Raw genomic sequence first — 22,693 nt, 5'->3', positions numbered from 1 at the left:
GGGTGATGAATGTACAACTATGTAATGGTACTGTGAACAATCGAAAGTACGATTTGTTTTGTATGACTGTGTGGTATATGAATATATCTCAATAAAATGAAGATTAAAAAAAAAAAAAAAAAAAAAAAAGACATAATGCTGAGCAAAATAAGCCAGGCACAAAAAGAGAGATATTGTATGTTACCACTAATGTGAATTCTGTGAAAAATGTACAATGTTTTATACTGTAGAATGTACGGGACCTAGAGATACCAATTAGTGGAGGGGGAATGATAATCTAATAAGAACAGATAAACTATGGAGGGTAATCTCAATGTTATGGGAATGCTCAGGAATGATTATGGTTTGTAAACTTTCTTGGATATAGTAAGATCATGTTGGAAGCAATAGAGTTATTTTAGGTTTTTTTTTTCTCTTATTCCTTTGTTTTCTTAGGGGTTGTTAATTTTCTTGGGGTATGGTAGGAACATGTTGGAAGCAATATAGTTATTTTAGATTATTTGTTTTTCTTACTCCTCTGTTTGGACATGGTTTATTAATTTTCTTGGGGTATGGTAGGAACATATTGGAAGCAAAGTAGTTATTTTAGGTTATTTGTTTTCCTTAATCCATTGCTTTGTTTGAAATGTTGTGGGGTTTTTTTGGTTGTTGTTTGCCTGTTTGTTTTTAATTTTTTGATAAACAAAAGTTAAAAAATTGAAAAAAAATCAGTAGAAAAATGGGAGTAAAAACTAAATGACAAATAGGGTGGGATGGGGGGATGGTTTGGGTATTCTCTTTTCCCTTTTATTTGTTATTCTTATTCTGATTCTTTCTGATGTAAGGAAAATGTTCAGAAATAGATTGTGGTGATGAACGCATAACTATATGATCATACTGTGAACAGTTGATTGTATACCATGGATGACTGTATGGTTTGTGAATATATTTCAATAAAACTGAATTAAAAAAAAAAACAAAAACAAACTGAATCCTATGGTGGGCAATGTCCATGATCAACTGTACAAATACTAGAAATCACTTCCATGAACCAGAACAAATGTATGACAATACAATTAGAAGTTAATAATAGAGGGGCATATAGGGAAGAACTATATACCTATTACAAACTATATACTACAGTTAGTAGTATTTCAACATTTTTTCATAAACAGTAACAAATGTACTATATCAATACTACGAGTCAACAATTGAGGGGGCTTGGTTAGGGATAGGGGAGGATTAGAGTTTCCTTTTCTTTTTTTCTTTTTTCATCTTTCACTTTATTTCGTGTCTGGAGTAATGAAAAGTTTCTAAAAATTGAACAAAAATTAAGTGTGATGGATGCACAGCTGTATGAGGGTACCCAGGAGCAAGTGATTGTACACTTTGGATCTTTGGATAATTGTATGGTATCTGAACAATCTCAATAAAAATGAAAAAAAAAAAAAAGTAATGGAGTCCTTATACATGGTGCAACATGGCTAAACCTTGAAATCATTTTTGAGTGAAACATCTTATTGTATTAGGCAGGGTTCTCTAGGGGAAACAGAATCAACAAGATATATCTGTAGATACGAGATTTTATAGAAGTGTTTCATGCAACTGTGGGGATGCACAAGTCCAAATTCCATAGGGCAGGATGCCTGAGGTCAAATTCTGTAGGGCAAGCAGCAAGCTGACCACTCAGATGAAAGCCTTTGATGAACTCTGGCTAGCTAAAGAAGAATTGAAAGTTCTCACTCTTTTCCCTTAAAATTCTTCAACTGATTGGATTAAATCCAGCTGATTGAGTGCTCTCAATGTGGAAGACACTCCCTTTGTTGATGTAATCAGCCACAGATGCAATCCATTGATTGATGATTTGATAAACCAGCCTTCTGTTTTATTAACCAGCCACAAATGTCCTTCCAGTAAACGGTTAGACCAGTGTTCGCTTGACCAGACACTGGGCACCATCACCTGGCCAAGTTGACACATGAACCTAACCATCACAATTAATTATGTGTATATGTATATATATCAGAAGCATAAAAGGCTTACTAGCTCAAAAGAGAAGAGATAAATATTAAAGCAATCATATTAGGACAAGAAAAGTAAGGAATCAGCAAATTAAATAAAAGTAGTCATCTCTAAAATTATGACTTATGAAAAAAAGGTATACTTTTGTGTTTTCTTTGGCCTAGAACCTTGGTTTTAATTGCTAGTTGTGTGCCAAAGTATATAACCATCCTTTTGGATGACCTTTTAAAAATGAAATTATGGACACTCAAATATTATTGGAAATTTTATTTTCATGATTAATTAAAAGAAAAATGTGTTTGATCAGCAAGAAATTCATACATCAAAAACCTTCACATATAAATCATATAAACCATGGATTATAGTTATTAGTACAATTATAAAAATGTACTATCATCAATTGTAACAAATGTTCCATACCAATGCAAGGTGTTAATAATAGGGTGGTATAAAGGAATCCTGTATTTTATGCATGATTGTTTTGTAAACTCACAACTTCTCTAATAAAGAAAAAAACCCTGCACATATAGCTATGTACTGAATTTTTGCAGATGAATGAGCTGGTGGCTAAATGAAACCTTTATTTCACTCTGGAAATAAAAGAGCTTGCATTTTTCCATTCTCAAAAATGTGAGGCAACTTTTCTTAACCTGAAGTAGCTGAAGTCATCACAATGTAAGATCTGCCATTGAATATAAACTGAAACAATTGGATTAAATTATATGCTGAGTAAGTGTTTATATTATCACAAAGAATGGATCAGTGTTATGGGTGACTAGCACAAGTGATTTAACCCTTTATCCTTAATATGATACATCTAAAGAAAAAGGCAATTAGTATGTTAAATCTTATTATTTACCTAGGAGCTTTAATTATTAGCAGTAATATTAAAAGTGGAATATTGGACTCATTTTGCTTTGATTGCTAAAATAAATGAGAAATTACTTTGTTAGAAATAAACATTTTTGGCTATCAAGATGATTAGTATTATAAAATAAAGATGAGGAGATTCAATTATAGTTTGGTTAAGGCTTAAAAATGAAGTAGCTACATTGATGAGGAATGATTGGGATAAATTAGAAATTGCAGATAGGAGCTCATAGCTTAAAAACATGCATACTTTTTTTATTCACTTTCTCTCCAAAGATGGCTCAGAAACATTGTTACATTAGTAACCCAATGGTGATATATGCTCCTAGTGCCTAGATTTTGGTCTCTAATACTGTTTTCCAAGAAGAAAACCAAGGATCTTTAAAAAATTAGTTTACTCCAAGTGCAGAACAGGGAAAATAGTAGATGGACTCCAGCTCCCTGGGCCACAAGGAAGTACAGTTTCAAAGATTCCGGATTGATGCAACAGAACACCTGAGTGAGGCTTCCACCTGCTGAGTTGCGACCTCTGTTTGAGCATTAGAAAGAGCATGAAATAGAGACAAATTTATCTCTCAAAAAATATTAATCCCTAAATTAATTTAATATGTATTTCCTTTTCAAATAATTATTACTATATTTAAATTAATTCTGAAAAAGAAACTATTGTTTAATTTGAAAAGCATGTATTAGCTTGAGAGGAAAAGCAGGCCCAGGGACAAAGTCCAATTCATTCTTTCACAACAAAGCCTTGAAAGGATTTTGTATGTAAAATGCCGTTGCTCATTTAGGGTGAGAAAGAAATGTACGTTATTAAAAACCATTCATGAAATTGCCAAAATATTTCATCAAAATACAGCTGATGAGAAAATTAATGACCCAAAAGAAATCTAAAGAAATTATCCAGAATAAAACCCAGAAATTCATGTGGGAAACATGAAAGAGAGGTGAAGAAACATTATGTATAGAATAAATCAAACATACCCCTGAAGAGGAGAGACAGAAAATTTGACAGAGGCAAAATCTGAAAATAGCTGAGAATATTTGAGAACTGATTAAAGACCCCAATCTCCTGGTTCAAATAGGCCAATGGAATACAATAGGGTAATTAAAAAGAAATATATAACTAGACAAATACAAGTTTCCAAAGACAAAGAGTAGATTTTAAAGCAGTCATGTGGGAGTGGGGGTTTGGGGTTTGGGGTATGGAAACAGATTACCTTTGCATAATTAGACTGAAAGATGAGTACTTAATCGGAATATAAATACAAGATGTGCTGAGAAAAAAGAAATGTCAACCCAGTATTTTCAATGTGGGTAAATTAAAAGCATATTCAGCTAAACATAAACTGAGAGAGTTAGCTACCATCCAAACTTTATAGAAGGAAGTTACGAATTATTTACTTCATGCAGAAAGAAAGTAATTCCAATCAGAAGGTCCAAGATGCAAGAAGAAAAGAGAGTAAAGAAAGGGGCAAATTATGTAGGTAAATATAAATGAAAAATGGCCATTTCTGACAAAAATATAATGTCTTGCAGATTAAAAATGAGATAGAATTGAAGTATATTACAAAATGGCATACTACAAGGGAAGGGGGAACGACTGAAGCTAAACTATTCGAAGATTTTCTATTATATGAGTAGTGGGTAAAGATATGAATTATCTTTAGACTTCAGTAAGTTAAAATCAGATCTTAAAACTTCTAGTAAAACCACTAAAAGAACAGAAATACAGAGAATAACTTTCAAAAGAGAAGGGAAAAAATTACGTGAGAATAAAACACATAACCAATCCAAAATTATCAACAAAGAACACAAGAAAAAAGAGATAATGTTGAACATATAGCACTAATTATTGTGGTAAAAATGAATTCAGATGTGTCTGTAAATACAATAAATGATGCGATTAAAATATGGGCAAGTTTAAACAAAAAGTAATTTTAAAACTATGTTATTTGCAAAAGGTATACAAAAATACAGAATGGCTGAAAGTTAAAAAATGAAGAGATAAACTGATATTTTGGTGTGAAATTGGTAAAGCCATGTTAGTAATTTACAAAACAGACTTTAGGAGAAAAAGCATTACAAGAGTTAAAGAGACATAATGAAACAATTCTAAATGTGTATGCACCTAATAACTTAGCCCCCCCCCCAGATATAACAAAATTCAAGGAGATGTAGATTAATCTGCCATCAGAAAAAGGCTTTAACATAACTTTTTCATAAATTGATACATTAAGCAGACAAAATATCACAAAAGATATAGAAGATTTAGACTACATAGTAAATGAACATATATAGAATACTATACTCAACAAATGCAGAACACACATAATTTTCAGACATGAAACATTTACCAAAACAATTATCACATTATTGGCCATAAAACGAAACTTGACAAATTTCAAAGATTTGTAACATAAGGTCCATATTCCCTGACCTGAATGCAGTTGTCACAAAGCAATAATAAAGAAATGTAAGCACCTTCATACATTTGGATACTATAAAAAAATTCTAATTAATTCATCAAAGAAAAAATCATGGGATATATTAGTAAAATACTTAGAAGTGGACAGTAAATGCTATACATCAAAACTTGTGAAATGCTGCTAAAGCAATATTCATTAGGAAGGGTGTAGCTTTAAATGCATATTTTACAAGAGAAAGACGACTGGATATGAATGAGCTAAGCATGTAATTAAGCAGTGGGAAATGACAATCTTTCAAATAAATGATTCTGGACTATTGGATAGTTGGGGGAAAAACAAGATTTGACAAAATTCGATACCCATTTGTGATATTATCTCTCAGCAAACTAGGAATAGAAGGAAACTACTTGAACCTCATGAAGACCATCTACAAAAAAAACTTACAGAGAACACAGTTAATGATGAAAAAATGAATGCTTCCTCCTTAACATCAGGAACAAGGCAAGCATATCCACTCTTAACCTCTATTCAACATTATACTAGAAGTCATAATGCATTAAGACAAGAAAAAGGGCACAAAAGAGATCAACAGCAGAGAGCAGTGGGCCAGTCATGGGGGCAAATGCCTGCGATCCCAGGTCTGAGTCCTGGGGCAAACTGGAGCAAGTTCTGAGTAGCTTGTGGACAAAGTTGAGCTCTGCCCAATACCAAAACTCACTTTCATATTTCCTCCTGAAAGCCAAAGCTGCTCAAGGGACTGCTGCTCCTGAAACTTTGTTTCTTTTGTGATAGATTCCCAACCTGGGACACTGAGTATTAGTTGCTAGTGCCTTCTGTAAGAGAGATGGCCAGGGTCCCAAGTGCTGGGTTCTTGAGAGATGGTTAACATACAAGGTATTTTGACAAGGAGGTGTTTGTCTCTTATTCCTTCACAGTCCTTTAAACCAGTGAGCCACAAAAGCCACTTTTGTTCTTTGAGTTACTTTAAACAAGAAGTAGACTGAGTGTCCCTCCCTGTTCTTCCCTCTGGAACCCACCCTGGTTCTGGTTGGGCTCTGTAAGGCTGGTGACTTCTGGAATCCCTGCCCCACTGGCAGCGTGAAACAGAGGCTACCCTGGCCCCATTATATGCCATTATATTCTGATAAGAGTAACAAAACCTAAGCTAAGCTAAATTAAAATGATTCCTACTAATTGAAGGGATTTGAGCAGGGATGGGTGGAAAGAACAGAGCAGGAGCTGACAAGTCACTGATACTTGCAACATTTATTGAATCCCTACCATATGTCAACCCCTGTTATAGGTACTAGGGATGCAAAAATAAAGAAAATGGACCCAAAACCCATGCTTTCAAAAAGCTGCATTCTAGAACATCTGCTTTCAGCACTGAGAGAGTAACTGGTATTGAATTAACCCTCTAACTATAAATAACCAGAAAGTGGAAAAATGGATGAGGCAACTGATTTCTGGACAGCAGGTGATTTAAGACTTACCCTGAAAGCCACAGTTGTCCTATCTCTCTGCTTGAGACATAATTCCTGACCAGAGTGAAGTGAGCTGGAGTCCAAGCAGACATGGAAGTCTTTCTGGTTGTAGGAGAGCTGAAGTGGCTGGAAACTGAGCAGGGAAGAATAGAGGACGGAACTGTTCAGAGAGAAAGGACCAGGAGTCTTTTATGAGGTTCCTTAGCTGAGAAATGTGTACATGTGTAGGGTGAGACTCTACAAGGCTCAGAAGAGAGTGCTGCTACAGGGTTGAGAACCAAATACAGGATGAGCAGGGCGGGAGTTACAGCTTAACTGGAGTAGACAGATCTCACTAATGCCTTATTAACACCCTAAGCATACAGCTTAGGAGTAAGGAACATGTCCTAGAACAAGACCCACACAAAACCCACTCTTAAAATAGTCTAACATCAAAACCTAATGAGATCTTAGGGGAGAAATAATTTGGAGGCTGGGTCCCACCAAATTAGAGGGGCTTGGGAAAGACCTTAGGGTTTCTATATGTTTGTCCTAAAAAAAGTATATAAAACCAAACCTACACAAATTCAAGGTGATCAGCCAATAATTGAACTACCTAATAGAACAGACATCAATATTGTACAGAAGATAACAGGATTCAGAGTCTCTATAACATATCATTCACAAGTTCCAATGTATAATAAAAAATTACTAGAACTGCAAAGAAAAAGGAAACAATGACACAAAATGAGAAAAAAAAAGCAGTCAAGAGAAATGGACCAAGAGATGGCCCAGATGTTAGACTGAGCAGGCAGAAAATTTTAAGTAGCTATTAAAAACAAAAGAATTCAAGGAAAATATATTAAACAATTAAAGGAAAATATGATGCTAATGAGTGAACAGTTATGGAATCTCAGCAGAATAATGAGAACTGTAATTCTAGAAATAAAAAGGATAAAAACTAAAATTAAAAAAAAAAAAAAAAACACTGGATGGACATAATAACAGATTGGAGATGGCAGAAGAAAATTCCATGAATTTGAAGACAGAGCAATAGAAATTATCGAATCTGAGGAACAGAAAGAGAAACAAATTGAAGGGAAATGAATAGGGATCTATGTAACAATATCAAATGGCGCAATAAGTTTATTTAGAGTTCCACAAGAAGAGACTAAAATGGGATAGAAAAAATATTTCAAGAGATAATGGCTAGTTTCCAGTCAATCCAGATAGTGGCCTAAGATGCTCGAGGTGCCATCCCCCCACAAACTCTTTGAACAATTAGCAAAAACTGGCAGGGCCATCTTCCTCGAAATCCCAGATAATAGTTAAAGGATTGCAGTAACAGGGCAAGTGCCAAATCAAGAAAATGCAGCTTTAAAAAATGGTAGGAGTTTTTCTAACCTAGTCCAGGCAGAATGACTCCCACAAAGAAGAGTGGTGAGAAAAAGAAATGCTGTGCTGCCATCAAAGGGTGGTGACCAAGGAGTACATCGTCAACACTCACAAATGCATACATGGAGTGGGTTACAGGAAGCATGCCCCTTGGCACTCAGAGAGATCTGGAAATTTTCCATGAAGGAGATGGAAGTGCCAGATGTGTGCACTGGTACCAGGCTCAACGAAGCTGTCTGGACCAAAGGCATAAGGAATGTCCCACACCATATCTGTGTAGAAGTGACCAGAAAACGTAATGAGGATGAAGACTCTACCAGACAAGCTCTATACCTATAAACCTGACACCACTTTCACAAACCTACAGATAGTCAAACAGCTGGTTATCAAATAAAATTGTAAAATAAAAACAACAAAAAATGGTAGGAGAAACTCATGGTGTCCTTGATGGCCCCTCCCCACCCTGTTTCCAGTGCAGTGTGGAGTCAGCCTGAGTCCTGTGGGGTCCCTGTCCTTGTCCTGAAGGGAGCAGAGAAACACCTATGTGCATACTGGGGTGCCTGTACATCCTGCTGATCTGCTGAATGGCAGCCTCTAAGACTGACCCAGGAAACACTTCTCTGGTTTACCCTCCAAGAACTTGCCATGCAGGCAGAAATGGTTTGCTGACAACTAAAGCAGTGTAAGAAACAATGATGTCAGAGTGGGCAAAGGATTACCTGCTTTAAGACAAATAATAAGAGCACTGATGTGTGTGTGTGTGTGTGTGTGTGTGTGTGTGTGTGTGTGTGTGTGTGTATCTATTTCACAGGGAATAGAGGGACATTCTGATACCTGTAAATGGAAGGTAATTCCTAAGAACCAAGGACAATTCACAGGCTCAGAAAAGACCTGAAAGGGCCCTGAACTTTCACCTCAGGCTGATCTTGTTGATAGGATGGCTAAACTCTTAAGGAGAGCACCAGCCAACACAGAGCAAATTTGCAAAGACTGAAAGGTGTTTCTCTTGCTTTGGTTTGTTTGTTTTTGTAAACTCCTGGCACTCAAGGAAATTTCTGTTATATCACTACCTGGATATAAACGTAAGGAACTAAATCCTAGAAACAACACATTAAAATATTAAAATGTACAGTGTGCAACAAAAGATTACAAGACAAACACAGAAACAGGAAATGATGGCCCATTCTAAGAAACAAGGTAAAAATCCTGAACCCATCAACAAAGAAGACTAGACTTTGGATGCATTGGACAAAGACTTAAAAAAAAAAAATGACCCTCTGTATGTTCAAGGAGGAAATGGAACGAAGAACTCTGGTAAAGGTAACCAGTTTGGTAATTATATATGACAATACTGGTGGATTGTAGTTTTTGGTATGTGACTCCACTTTTTAGGTCTTACAGTTCCTAAAATTCAAATGCACACAAAGTAATGATAAAATATATGGTTTTGGACATGCAGTATATTAAGATAAAATTTGTTACAAGTATAATTAAGAGGTATGGGATGGAGAGATATTGGAACAATGTTTGGGTAAGTATTTGAAATTAAGTTGGTATCAAATAAAATGTTATTGTTATAGTCTAGGATGTTAAATTTAAGCCCCATAGAAACCACAAAAATTATATCTGAATTATACCTGAAAAAAGTAAATAGAAAGAAATGAGAAGGGACTCAAAATGGTACACTACAAAAAATCAAATAAATACCAAAGTAGGCATTAATGGACGAATTGGGGGACATAAAAGGTATAAGACATAGAAAGACTAAATAGTCAAATGGCAGAAGAAAGTCCTTAAATGTAAATGGATTAAACTCTTGGTCAAACAATAGAGATTGGCATAATGGGTAAAATGTATGACCTAATTATATGTTGTTTACAACAGACTCACCTTCAATTCAAAGACACAAATAAGGTAAAAAATATATCATGCAAATCGTAAACAAAAGAGAACTGAGATAGTTTTATTACTATCAGATAAAATAAACTTTAAGTCAAAAATTGTTACAAGAGACAGAAAAGGTCACTACATACTGATAAAGGGTTCAATTGAACAAGAAGACGTAACAGTTATAAGTATTTATGCAAGTAACAGCAGAGCACCAAAATATATGAAGCTAATATTAACAGACTTGAAGGGAGAAATAGATGGTTCTACATTAATAGTACAAGACTTCAATACACCACTTTCAATAATGGATAAAACATCTGGACAGAAGATCAATAAGGAAACGGAATACTTGAACATCACTATAAACCAACTAAACCCAACAAATGTATGGAACACTTCACTCAACAGCAGAGAATACACATTCTTCACAGGTGCACAAGGGTCATTCTCTGGGATAAACCATGTTAGGCCACAAAACAAGACTCCATAAATTTTTAAATATTGGAATCATACAATATATCTTATCCACCTACAATGGGATAAAGTTAGAAATCAGTAAGAGGGAGAACTGGAAAATACACAAATATGTAGAAATTACACAATACACTTTTTTTTATTATTATTAAGACCTTTATTAACAGGTGCTTGCAGTTTGTTGACTTTTTTGAAAAAATCAAGTTGTAAACTTTTATTACAAATTAAAAATGAGGTTCTTAAAAATCTCAACTTGACCAGATATGAAACAATTTAAAAACCTTTAAAGGTGTATTGAGAAAAACCAGGCTTTTTAAAAAACATGTTTGTCATTACCAAAAAGAGACGTCTTTAGGTAAAAATAATAAAAACCCCATGCTGCATAGATAATGCAGATAGTTCTAGTTATCTGGTCAACGGGCAAAAAGCAAGCACTTAAGATCTTCACCTCCAACCTTTTGTTCATTTCTTATTGCTGGAATTTCATATTGACTTCTTGTTGGATGACTAAACCGGATGATGGTGGAGACGGTAAGCCGGCATTTACTCAGCCCCGCCCTGCTCAGCCTCGGGAGCGCACGAATTCTCAGCTGGTGGATCGGCTGCTTTTGTCTCTTTGCCATCTTGTGCTTTAGGGTTTTCTGGGCGTCTGCGTCGGTAATTGAAGTTACGGCGGTACCGACGTTGAGGTGGCTGCTGACCTTGGGTCTCATCTCCTTGATTTTCCTTATCATCTTCATTGCCATCCTCTCTGGGCTGTCTTTGGCGAGGAGGGCCCCTGCGGAACCGTGGTCTGTAACCCCGATACGTACTCTGCCTCGCTGGTCCACCTTGTTCTCCTGCACCCCGGTTGTCAGCACCGTCCGTCACTCCTCCTTGCACAGGAGGGTTGCAATACTGTGGTCCACGCCCACAGGGTCTCCGCATGTGGTGAGGTGGGAGTCGTCGCCTGCGGTAGGGCCGGCGTTGTTGGGCCTGGCCTTCAGGCGCACACTCTGATCCCTCGTTTTTTCCCCACTCTCACTATTTTGGTAATTTTGCTGGTAATTGCGTGGAGGACTCCTACGACGTGGATAACGTCTATAATGGTTGCGGTCTGCTGCATATTTACTGCCTTGCACTGGAACTCCACCAGGGCCTGTGACGTTTGCTGCCTCTGCCCCCTTTTCTCCGTCAGCAACATCAAACTCCACAGTCTCTCCGTCTCCTACACTGCGAAGGTACTTCCTGGGGTTATTCTTCTTTATGGCAGTCTGGTGTGCAAACACATCTTCCTTGGTGTCATTCCTGTTGATGAAACCATATCCGTTTCTTACATCGAACCATTTTGCTGTTCCCAAAACCTTCGTTGCGATGACCTTCTTGTCCCCGCCGGCAGGCGCCGCCGATGTGAGGCCGCCCGGGACGCCGCTCCCTGCGCCGCTGCCCGTGGTGCCGCGCTCGGTGTCGGCAGCGCTGAGGGCGGGGGCGGCGGGCGGCTGCTGCGTCTCGGCCTCGCTGCTCACGGCTGCGGTGATGGTGACTGGCGCCGGCTGCGGCAGCTGCGGCTCCTCCCGCTGTGTGATGGCAACTAGGCCGGCGGCGGCGGTGGGGCTGCTCAGGGCTGTCTGGGGTCCGCTCTCCGCTCCCGCTCCCGATCGAACTCCACAATACACTATTAAACAACCAATGGGTCAAAGAAGAAATAACAAAGGAAATATTTTGAGGCAAATGAAAACAAAGACATGACATACCATAACTTAGGGGATGCAGCAAAGGCAGTGCTAAGAAGGAAATTTATAGCTCTAAAAGTTTACATTAAAAAAGAAGAAAGCCTTCAAATCAGAGACCTAACCTCAAAACAGGAGGAGCTAGAAAAAGAAGGGCAAACTAAACTCAAATCAAGCAGAGGGAAGGAAATAAAGATTAGAGTGTAGATAAATGAAGTACAGAATTAAAAAAAAAAAAGATTAATAACATTGACAAACCTTTAGACTACCAAAAAAAAAAAAAAAAAAAGAGAGAGAGAGAGAGAATGAGTGAGAGAAGATTGCAAATAACTAAAATCAGATATGAAAGGGGAGACATTCCTACTGACACCACAGAAATATAAAGCATTATAAGAGGATACTATGAACAACTGTACTACAACAAATTAGGTAACCCAGATAAAATGGACAAATTCCTAAAACACACTATCTACATAGAGTCAAGAAGACATAGAAGATCTTAACAGACCAATAATTATTGAAGAGATTGAATCAGTAACCAAAAATTTCCCGAAAAGGAGAAGCCCAGGACCAGGTGGCTTCACTGAGGAATTTTACCAAACATGCCAAAAAGAATTACCACCATTCCTGCTAAAATTCTTCCAAAAAATTGAAGAGGAGAGAACACTTCCTAACTCATTCCATGAGACCAGTATCACCTAATACCAAAGCCAGATGAAGATACCACAAGAAAAGAAAATTACAGAACAATATCCCTAGTGAATATAGATGCAAAGGTCCTCAACAAAATACTAACAAACTGAATTCAGGAACACATTAAAAGAATTGTACCTTATGATCAAGTGGGATTTATGCCAGATATTCAAGGTTGTTCAACATAAGAAAATCAATCAATGTAATACACCACATTAATAGAATGAAGGAAAATAACATTTACTCATCTTAATTGACACAAAAAAAGGCATTTGACAAAATCTAGCACCCCATTTTGATATAAACACTTAGAAAACTAGTAATAAAAGGATATTTCCTCAAAATGATAAAGGTCATATATGAAAAACATGCAATGGTGAAAGAATGAAAGTTTTCCCTCTAAGATCAGGAACAAGACGAGGATGCCCACTGTCACCGCTGTTATTGAACATTGTTCTAGAATTTCTAGCCAGAGTAATCATGATAGAACAAGAAATAAAAGTCATCCAAATTGGAAATGAAGAAGAAAATGTTTCTTGTTTGCAGATGATATGATTGTACACAGAGAGAATCCTGAAAAATACACAAGTTACTAAAGCTAATAAATGAATTCAGCAGTGGTAGGGTACAATATCCACATGCAAAAATCAGCCATTTTTCTATATATTAGTAATGAATAATCTGAAGAGGAATTCAGGAAAAATTCCACTTAAAATAATAACTATAAGAATAAAATATTTAGGAATACATATAACCAAGGACGTAAAGTACTTGTACATGGAAAAATATAAAACTGCTAAAAAAAAAAAAAAAAAATCAAAGAAGACCTAAATAAATGGAAGAACATTCCACATTCATGGGTTGGCAGACTAAATAGCATTAAGATCTCAATTCTATCCAAAGCAATTTACAGATTCAAAGCAATTTCAATAAAAATTCCAACAGCCTTCTTTGCAGAAATGAAAAAGCCAATCATCAAATTTATATGGAAGGGTAAGGGGCCCCGAATAGTCAAAACCGTCCTGAAAAAGGAGAACAAAGTTGTAGTATTCACTCTTCCAGATTTTAAAACTTATTACTAAGCTACACTAATCAAAACAGCATCATACTGGCAAAAGAATCAAATTAAGAAATTGGAAATAAACCCTCATATCTGTGGCCAATTGACTTTTTAAAAATGGTTTTATTCACACACCATACAATCCATCCAAAGTTTGCAATCGATGGCTCTTGGTATAATCACAGAATTTTGCATTCATCACCACACTCAATTTGAGAACATCCTCATTGCTCTTAAAAAAAAAAAATTCCATACTCCTTATACCCCCTAGTTTTGACATGTAGCAGCCACATGGCAAAGGTGCAAAGGCCACTCAAAGGGGACAGAATAGTCTCTTCAAAAAACGGTGCTGGGAAAACTGGATATCTATATGCAAAAGTTTGAAGGAGGCCCCCTACCTCAGTCCCTATTCAACAATCAACTAAAAATAGATCAAAGATCTAAATATGAAAATCCAAACCACAAAACTCCTAGAAGAAAGCATAGGGAAGCATCTTCAGGACCTTGTGTTAGGCAGTGGTTTCTTAGACTTTATACCAAAGCACAAGCAACAAAAGAAAAAAGAGATAAATGGGATTTCATCAATATTTAAAACTTTTGAGCATCAAGGACTTCATCATGAAAGTAAAAAGACAACCTGCAAAATAGGAGAAACTATTTGGAAATTGCATATCCAGTAAGGGTATAATAGCCAGAATATATAAAAAGAAATCCTAAAACTCAACTACAAAAAGACAAACAATCCAAATAGAAAGGGGCAAGTCCCCACCCCATTCAAGATGGAGGAATGAAATACGTCAGGGTGCCATCCTTGCACAAAATCTTTGAACAATCCCCAAGAACTGGCAGAAATATCTTTCTCAAAGCTCTAGAAAACATTTAAAGGAAAGTAGTAATAGGGAAAGCACCAAATCAAGAAAAAAAGCTACTTAAAAGTGGTATGACACGTGCCACACTGGGAGGCTCCCCCCCCACCCCCCACTCCTAAATGGCTTGGTGTGGAGCCATCCTGTACTCCCAGTGTGGATCCCTGGTGTCATTTTCAGAGGGAGCAGAGTAACATTTATGCACATACTGGGAGCATATTTGGCGCAATCTGTCTGGTGGTGTCCTGAGTGTCATCATCTCAGAATTTGCCTTGTGTGTGGGACGCAACTTACTGACTTCTCCTACAGAATGTTGTGGGAGAGCAGGCAAGTCACGCTGTCTGGGGCGAGGGATTGCTGGCTGTAGGGCACATGACGGAGTGCCTGGGACCTCGAGGAAATGGTTTCCTAGGGAAGAGGGGACATTAAGATCGTGTAAATCTGAGGAGAGTTCCTGGGGCCACAGGCACATGCCCAAGACAAAACAGAAGTGCAAAAAGGATCAGGGAGGCCCCTACAATTTGATCTGGAACTATTCTCTAAACTGATTGTATGGATAAGCCCTGAAGGAGAGCACTCACACAGGTCAATCTGCAAAGACAGGAAAGGTATTTTCCTTTTTTCCTTCTCCTCCTCCTCCTCCTTTTCCTTCCTCCTCTCACCCCCTCCCCCTCTTCTCCTTCCCCCCTCCCCCCTCCCCCTCTTCCCCTTCCCCCTTCTTCCTCTTCCTTCTTCTTCTCCTTCTCCTCCTCCTTCTTCTTCCTGTTAGCTCCTGGCAATCAACGGAAGCTTTGTCATAACACTAGCTGGATATAAGCTCAAGGAACAGATGCCCCAGAGTCTAAATTCCAGCAATGACACATTTTAAAAAGTCCAGGTTTCAACAAAAAAAAATCACAACACATACAAAGAAACAGGAAGTGATGGCCTAGACAAAAGAGAAGACTAAAGCATTAAAACCATCGATGAGGAGGTCCAGACCTGGGGCATACCAGACAAAGACTTAAAATGGTCTGAAATATGCTCAAAGAGATAAAGGCAAATATAAACAATAAGCTAAAGGAAATCAGGAAAATGGTAGATGAACACAGAGAGAATATCAGCAGAGAGATGGAAATTATGAAAAGATACCAAACAGCTGAAGACAACAGTGCAGAAATTAAAAAGTCCTGAGAGGGGTTCAGCGGCAGATTGGCAATAACAGAAGAAAGAATCACAGAACTTGAAGATATAACAATTGAAATCATTCAGTCTGAGGAGCAGGCAGAAGAAAGGATGAAGAAAAGTGAATAGAGCCTGAGGAACGTGTGAGACACCATCAAGCTCACCAATATACACATTGTGGGAGTCCCAGAAGGAGAAGAAAGAGAGAAAGGAGCTGAGAGAATATTCAAAGAAACAACAGCTGAAAATTCAAATTTAATGAAAGTCATGAATATACACATCTAGGACGCTCAATGAACTCCAACAGGTAAAACCCAAATAGACCCATGCTGCGGGATATTGCAATCAAACTGTCAAGTGCCAAAGATGAAAAGAGAATTCTGAAAGCCACAAGAGAGAAGCAATGTGTCACACACAAGGGAACCTCAATAAGATTAAGTACTAATTTCTGGTTGGGAAACCATGGAGGCCAGAAGGCAGTGGGATGACGTATTTAAACTGCTGAAAGCAAAAAATTGCAAACCAAGAATTCTATAGATGGCAAAATCATCTTTCAAAAATGAGGGAAAGATTAAGATATTCCCAGATAAACAAATGTTGAGGGAGTTCACCAGTAGACTGCCCATACAAAAGATGCTAAAGAGAGTTCTGCAGCTTGAAAGGAAAGGAAAATAGACAATAGATTGAAGTTTCAAAAAACAGATCTCCCGTGAGGTTAATGATATGGTACCTCAATATTGTGAATGTGATTAATTCCGTTGAATGCTATGCTTGGGAGTGGCTGAGATAGGAACGTTTACATTGTGTATATATTCCCACAATTAAAAAAAAGAAAGAATAACTAAAGAGACAATGACAATTAAATGCAGTACATGATCCTTGATGCGATCAAGTAAGAGAGGAGAAAAGGCTCAAAGGGACTTTATTACGTATGGAAAAAAAGGAATATAGATTGTAAGCTTTATATCAATTTTCAATTTCTTGAACTTGGATAACTACAACTGAGGTTGTTACATAAGTGAATATCCTTGTTCTTAGGAAATATACATGGCAGTATTAAATGTCAAGGAATATGTTCAATAGAACCTACACTCAAGAGTTCAGAAAATGGATTGATAGATGATAGATGGATAGATAGAATGATACAGCAAATATGGAAAAGTGTGAAAATTGGTGGATCTGTGTATCTCAGGGAGGTGTATCTGGGCATGTTGGAATTCTCTGTAGAAGGCTTGTATTATTTTTGTAACCATCCTGTAAGTTTGAAATTATTTCAAACTAAAAAGTTAAAACAATGGGCAAATACTTGAATAGATATTTCTCTAAAAAAGATATGGCCAACAAGCACATGAAAAGATGCTCAACATCATTAGCCATTAGGGGAATGCAAATGAAAAGATACTATTTTAACAGCCACTATAATGGCTACTATTAAACAAAAAACAGAAAATAACAAGCACTGGAGCAGATGTGGAGAAATAGGAACACTTGTTCATTTTCAATGGGAATGTAAAATGGGACGTCTGCTGTGGAAAACAGTTTGGCAGTTCCTCAGAAAGTTAAGTATAGAATTATCGTTTGACCTGGCAACTTCTAGGTATATACCCAAATGAACTGAAAGCAGGGACTTGAACAGATTTTTGCATACCAATGTTCATAGCAGCATTATTCACAATTGACAAAAGCTGGAAGCAACCCAAGTGTCCATCAACAGAGGAATGGATAAACAAAATCTTGTATATAGACACAATGGAATATTGTTCACCCATAGCAGGGAATGGAATTCTGATAACGTGACATCATGGATGAGCCTTGAAGACATCATGTTGAGGGAAATCAAGCCAGACACACTGATCTCATTGATGTGAAATTATCAGAATAAACACATTCATAAAGTCAGAAACTAGAATATGGTTTACCAGGGACCATGGTGGGGTTAAGGAATGGGAGGTTAATGCTTAATTGGTAAAGAGTTTCTGTCTGGGGTGATGGAAAAGTTTTGGCAATGAATGGCGATGATGGTAGCACAGCATTGTGAATATAATTAGCAGCACTGAGTTGTATATTTGAATGAGACTAAAAGGGGAAATTTTAGGTTGTATATAGGGGAAATTTTAGGTTGTACTAGGACAAAAATTTAAAAAACCATAGGACTGCACAACACAAAGAGTGAATCCTAATGTAAACTATGGACTACAGTTAAATGTATAATTATAATAATTATAATATTGTTTCATCAATTGTAACCAAGGTACCACACTAATGCAAAGTCTTAATAATAGGAGCAACTGTGTGTGTGAGGGGGAGGTATGTGGGAACTCTTGTATTTTCTTCGTGATTTTTCCGTAAACCTACAAATGCACTAATAATTAAAAAAAACCCAGATATTCCAGCCACCCAGTGAAGGCACTACCAAATTAGAAAGAACTTGGATGAAACAGTCAATTGCAGGAAAGGAAAGATCATTTAAATTTACAAACTATTATTATATCCTCAGAGAAACAGGATTCTGGGAAGATATCTGTGGCTGCATAGTTTTTAAATTTCCACCAACCCTCCCCTGTAAAAATAGAGAGAGCAACAAGGAATTGTAAATCCAAGAACCCATGGTCAGTGTCTATGAGAAAATCAAGCAGGTGGGGCTAAACTCTGAACAATTATAAGACTTGTGTTGAATCTGCATCTTGTGGGAAGAAGATGGAGGCAAGTGGATTTCTGATGACTCAGGGAATCAGTGAACCCCAAAATTGCCAAAAAAGCTCACTAGGGAGGATGGCAGGCTAATTTGAGAAGAGAAGCTGAATCGGGGAGGTTTTTTCACATTCCACTTATGAGTGTGTGCAAGGGATCTGTGGCAAGGTCTGAAGGGGATGGAACATTCTAGGCCCACAGACTTGCAAAAACTAACCAGCTGAAGCACCCTTCCAGGACAAACCCCACACTGAGAAGAAAGTGCTAAGAGTAGAATACAAGTTGAGCAAGATGTGGACAACAGGAGAAAGGAAAGAGAGAAGGTCCAGATAAAATTGAGAGAAGGGAACAGAGCCAGGAGATCACAGAAAATATGAGGCCCTTCTTATTATTTTTTTAATTCAGTTTTATTGAAATATATTCACATACCATACAATCATCCATGGTATACAATCAACTGTTCACAGTACGACCATATAGTTACGCATTCATCACCACAATCTATCTCTGAACATTTTCCTTACATCAGAAAGAATAAGAATAAGAATAAAAAATAAAAGTAAAAAAAGAACAATCAAACCATCCCCCTCATCCCACCCTATTTATCATTTAGTTTTTGTCCCCACTTTTCTACACATCCATCCACACACTAGACACAGGGAGTGTGATCCACAAGGATGAGGCCCTTCTTTTTAACAGACGAGAAGGTGGGAAAAATATTCTGAGCCACCCAACCCTATTAAAATTCAGAAAAAGTAATTTCATGGAATAATGTCCTCATAGACAATAAAAGTGTGTCCAGAAGACATCCACACAAAACAGATGAAAACAATTGCCTAATATTTTCAAAACATACTAAAATAAATAAGAAAAAAAGAAATAATGGTTGAAATTTCCCCCAGATATGATAAAATATAGCTCAGTGAATCCCAACAAAGATAAATGTATATAAAATCACAGCTAGGCACATCATTTTCAAACTGGTGAAAACCAAAGATAAAGAGAAGACATTAAAAGCAGCTAAAGGGAAAAAAAAAACACATTGAATACACGGGACAATGACACTAATGGACTGCTAGCTTCTCATCAGAAACAATGGAAGTTAGGAGACAACGAATTTTTAAAGTACTGAAAGAAAAAATGTCAACCCAGAAAGCTATGTCCAGTGAAAACATCCTCCAACAATGAGAATTATATAAAAACACTTGCAGATGAACAAAAGCTGAGAGAATTTGTCACTAGCAGAATTGCAGTATACAAAATGCTAAGGAATGTTCTTCAGGCTGAAGAGAAATGAATCTAGATGGAAACATGGATCTATGGAAAGAAATAAAGAGGACCCAAAATGGTAAATAAATAGTAACCTAATCCTAAGCTTAATCACTTTGATAAACAGTTTGGCAGTTTTTATAAAGGTAAACATATATTTGCCATATGATCCAGGAATTCTATCCCTAGATGTTTACCCAGGAGAAATGAAAATATATGTCCATAAAAGGGCACAGACACAAATGTTCATAGTAGCTTGGTTCATAATGCCCCAAACTGGAAACAACTCGAATTTCCATCAACAAGTTGATGGAGAAAACATTGAGATATGTTCATACAATGGAAAACCACTCAGCAATAAAAATGAATGACATTGACACCAAAAGCATGATCCTTAAAAGGACAGATTAATAAATTATAATTCATCAAAATGAAAATCATTTGTTATGTGAAAACCCAATTGGAGAAGTTGAAAGACAAACTACAGATGGGAAGAAAAGAGTTGCGAAAATCTGACAAAGGACTATTGTACTAGTTTCCTGTGGCTACTGTAACAAACTACTACACACTTGGTAGGCCAGAAGTCTGAAATCGGTGTCTCTGGCCAAATCAAGGTGTTGGTAGGGCCGTGCTAGCCTCTGGACATACAGGAGAGATGCCGTTGTTTGCTTCTTACAGCTCTAGCAGCTGCTGCTGTTCCTTGGCTTGTGGCTGCATTGCTCCAATCCCAAGCTCTGTGGTCACGTGGGCTTCTCCTCTCTGCCAACCTCTCTCCGACTCCCTCTTATAAGGACACATGTAGTTGCATTTAGGGCCCACTCCAATAATCCAGGATAAGTTCCCATTTCAAAATCTTTAATTTAATCACATCTACAAAATCCTTTCCTCCATATAAGGTAACTTGCACAGGTTGGTGTTAGGATCTGATAGCTTTAGGGGGCATTGTTCAGCTTTCTGCAACTAGTATCTGGATTATATAATTAGCTCTCAAAATTCAACAACAACAAAATACCCAATCTAATTTGAAAGGGGAAAAAGGCATGCACAGATATTTAATCAAAATGCATACACAGGTGGCAAATAAGCACATGGAAAGACGTTCATCATTAGCAATCAGGGAAATGCAAATTAAAACCACAATGAGATATCACCATGCCCTTACCAGATCGTTAATATAAAAAATAGCAACAATGCCAAATGCTGGTGAGTATGCAGAGAAACTGCATGCATTGCTGGTGGGAATGTAAAATGACACAGCTACATTGGAAAGCATTTTGGCTATTCCTTTAAAAACTAAACATGCAATTATATGATCCAGCTATTTCACTCTTGGATATTTGTTCCAGAGAAACGGAAACCTATGTTCACACCAAAACCTGTACATGAATGTTCATAGCAGCTTTGTTTGTATAAGTCAAATACTGGAATAAGCCCAGCTGTCTTTAAACAGATGAATGGTTAAACAAATTGTGATACATGAATAACATGGAATACTATTCTGCAATAAAAAAGTAATCAACCATTGATACTTGTAACAACTTAGATGAAATCTCTTGAGAATTATGATGAGTGAAAACTTACATACTGTATGTATCCATTTATATTTAAAAAATTTAAATGACAGTGGTGGTGGACACATGTGCCTACACAGGTGATAAAATTATATAGAACTTAATATATACACACAAAAGGAATACAAGTAAAACTGGGGAAATCAGAATTAGGTTGGTGGATTGCATCATTGTCAATATCCTGGTTGTGATATTATACTACACAATTGCAAAATGTTACCATTGGAAGAAACTGGGCAAAGTGTAAAGAGATGTCTTTGTATTATTTATATTATTTATATTGCATGCAAATGTATAATTATCTCAATTAAAAGTTCACTTAAAAATGTATCCCATGGAAAATTAGCCATGTGTAAAATTTTTGAAACAGTATCTCTAGTTTTTCAGATAGTCCTATATGCATTTCCCTGTGAAAACTGAAAAAGCTTACTCTAAATTGAAGCCCTTACAGAAACTTAGATGATCTGATTGTCATAGGAGACCATCCATGAATATCTGGAGTATTCAATAGGTAGTCTTTAAATTCAAGTTCAGACTAGGTTCACTCTACAAATGTGTGAATTTTAAAAACACATACTTTGTGTTTTGAGACATAAATCAATGAGCTTAAGCCATTTGAAACAACTGTATATTATGACTATTTAAGATGTGCATAATGTAAAGATTTTAAAATATTTTATGAAATTAAAATAAAATCCATTTTGTATGGGAGAAAAAAAGAATGAAGTACGATTTGTGTAATAACATGGATGAATCTCAAAATCATTATAGCAAGTGAAAAAAAGATTCAGACACAAAAGAGTACATCCTTAAGATTCCATTTATAAGAAGTTCTATACTAAGCAAAATGAATCTACAGAGATAAAAATCAGATCAGCGGTTCCCTGGGGCAAGAGGTATGATTGTGGCGAGAGACTGACTATAAATGGGCAGGAGGGAACTTACTAGGGAATGGAAATGTTCTATGTCTTGATTGCAGTCCTAGTGACATGGATATAAGCATTTGTCAAAACAAATTGACCTTATACTAAAAATGTGTGCATATTATTCTATCTAAATTATACTTCAATTTGGTTGATTTTTTGAATTATTTTTTACTGTAGAATATAACATATGTACATAGAAGTGATAACTTTCCATGTAATACA

The 22,693-nt window shown here is 36.7% G+C and overlaps 1 pseudogene; it reads right to left on the bottom strand.

Moving 5' to 3' along the window:
- Positions 1-10,692: 10,692 nt before the first annotated feature.
- LOC119526282 lies at positions 10,693-17,943 on the bottom strand (annotated as a pseudogene).
- Between the last annotated feature and the right edge of the window lie 4,750 nt (positions 17,944-22,693).

This window comes from Choloepus didactylus, chromosome 1, assembly GCF_015220235.1.
Source record: "Choloepus didactylus isolate mChoDid1 chromosome 1, mChoDid1.pri, whole genome shotgun sequence".
Classification (NCBI taxonomy): Eukaryota; Metazoa; Chordata; class Mammalia; order Pilosa; family Megalonychidae; genus Choloepus; species Choloepus didactylus.
Note: the sequence above shows the minus strand (reverse complement) of the source record. Positions and strands in the feature narration are given on the sequence as shown.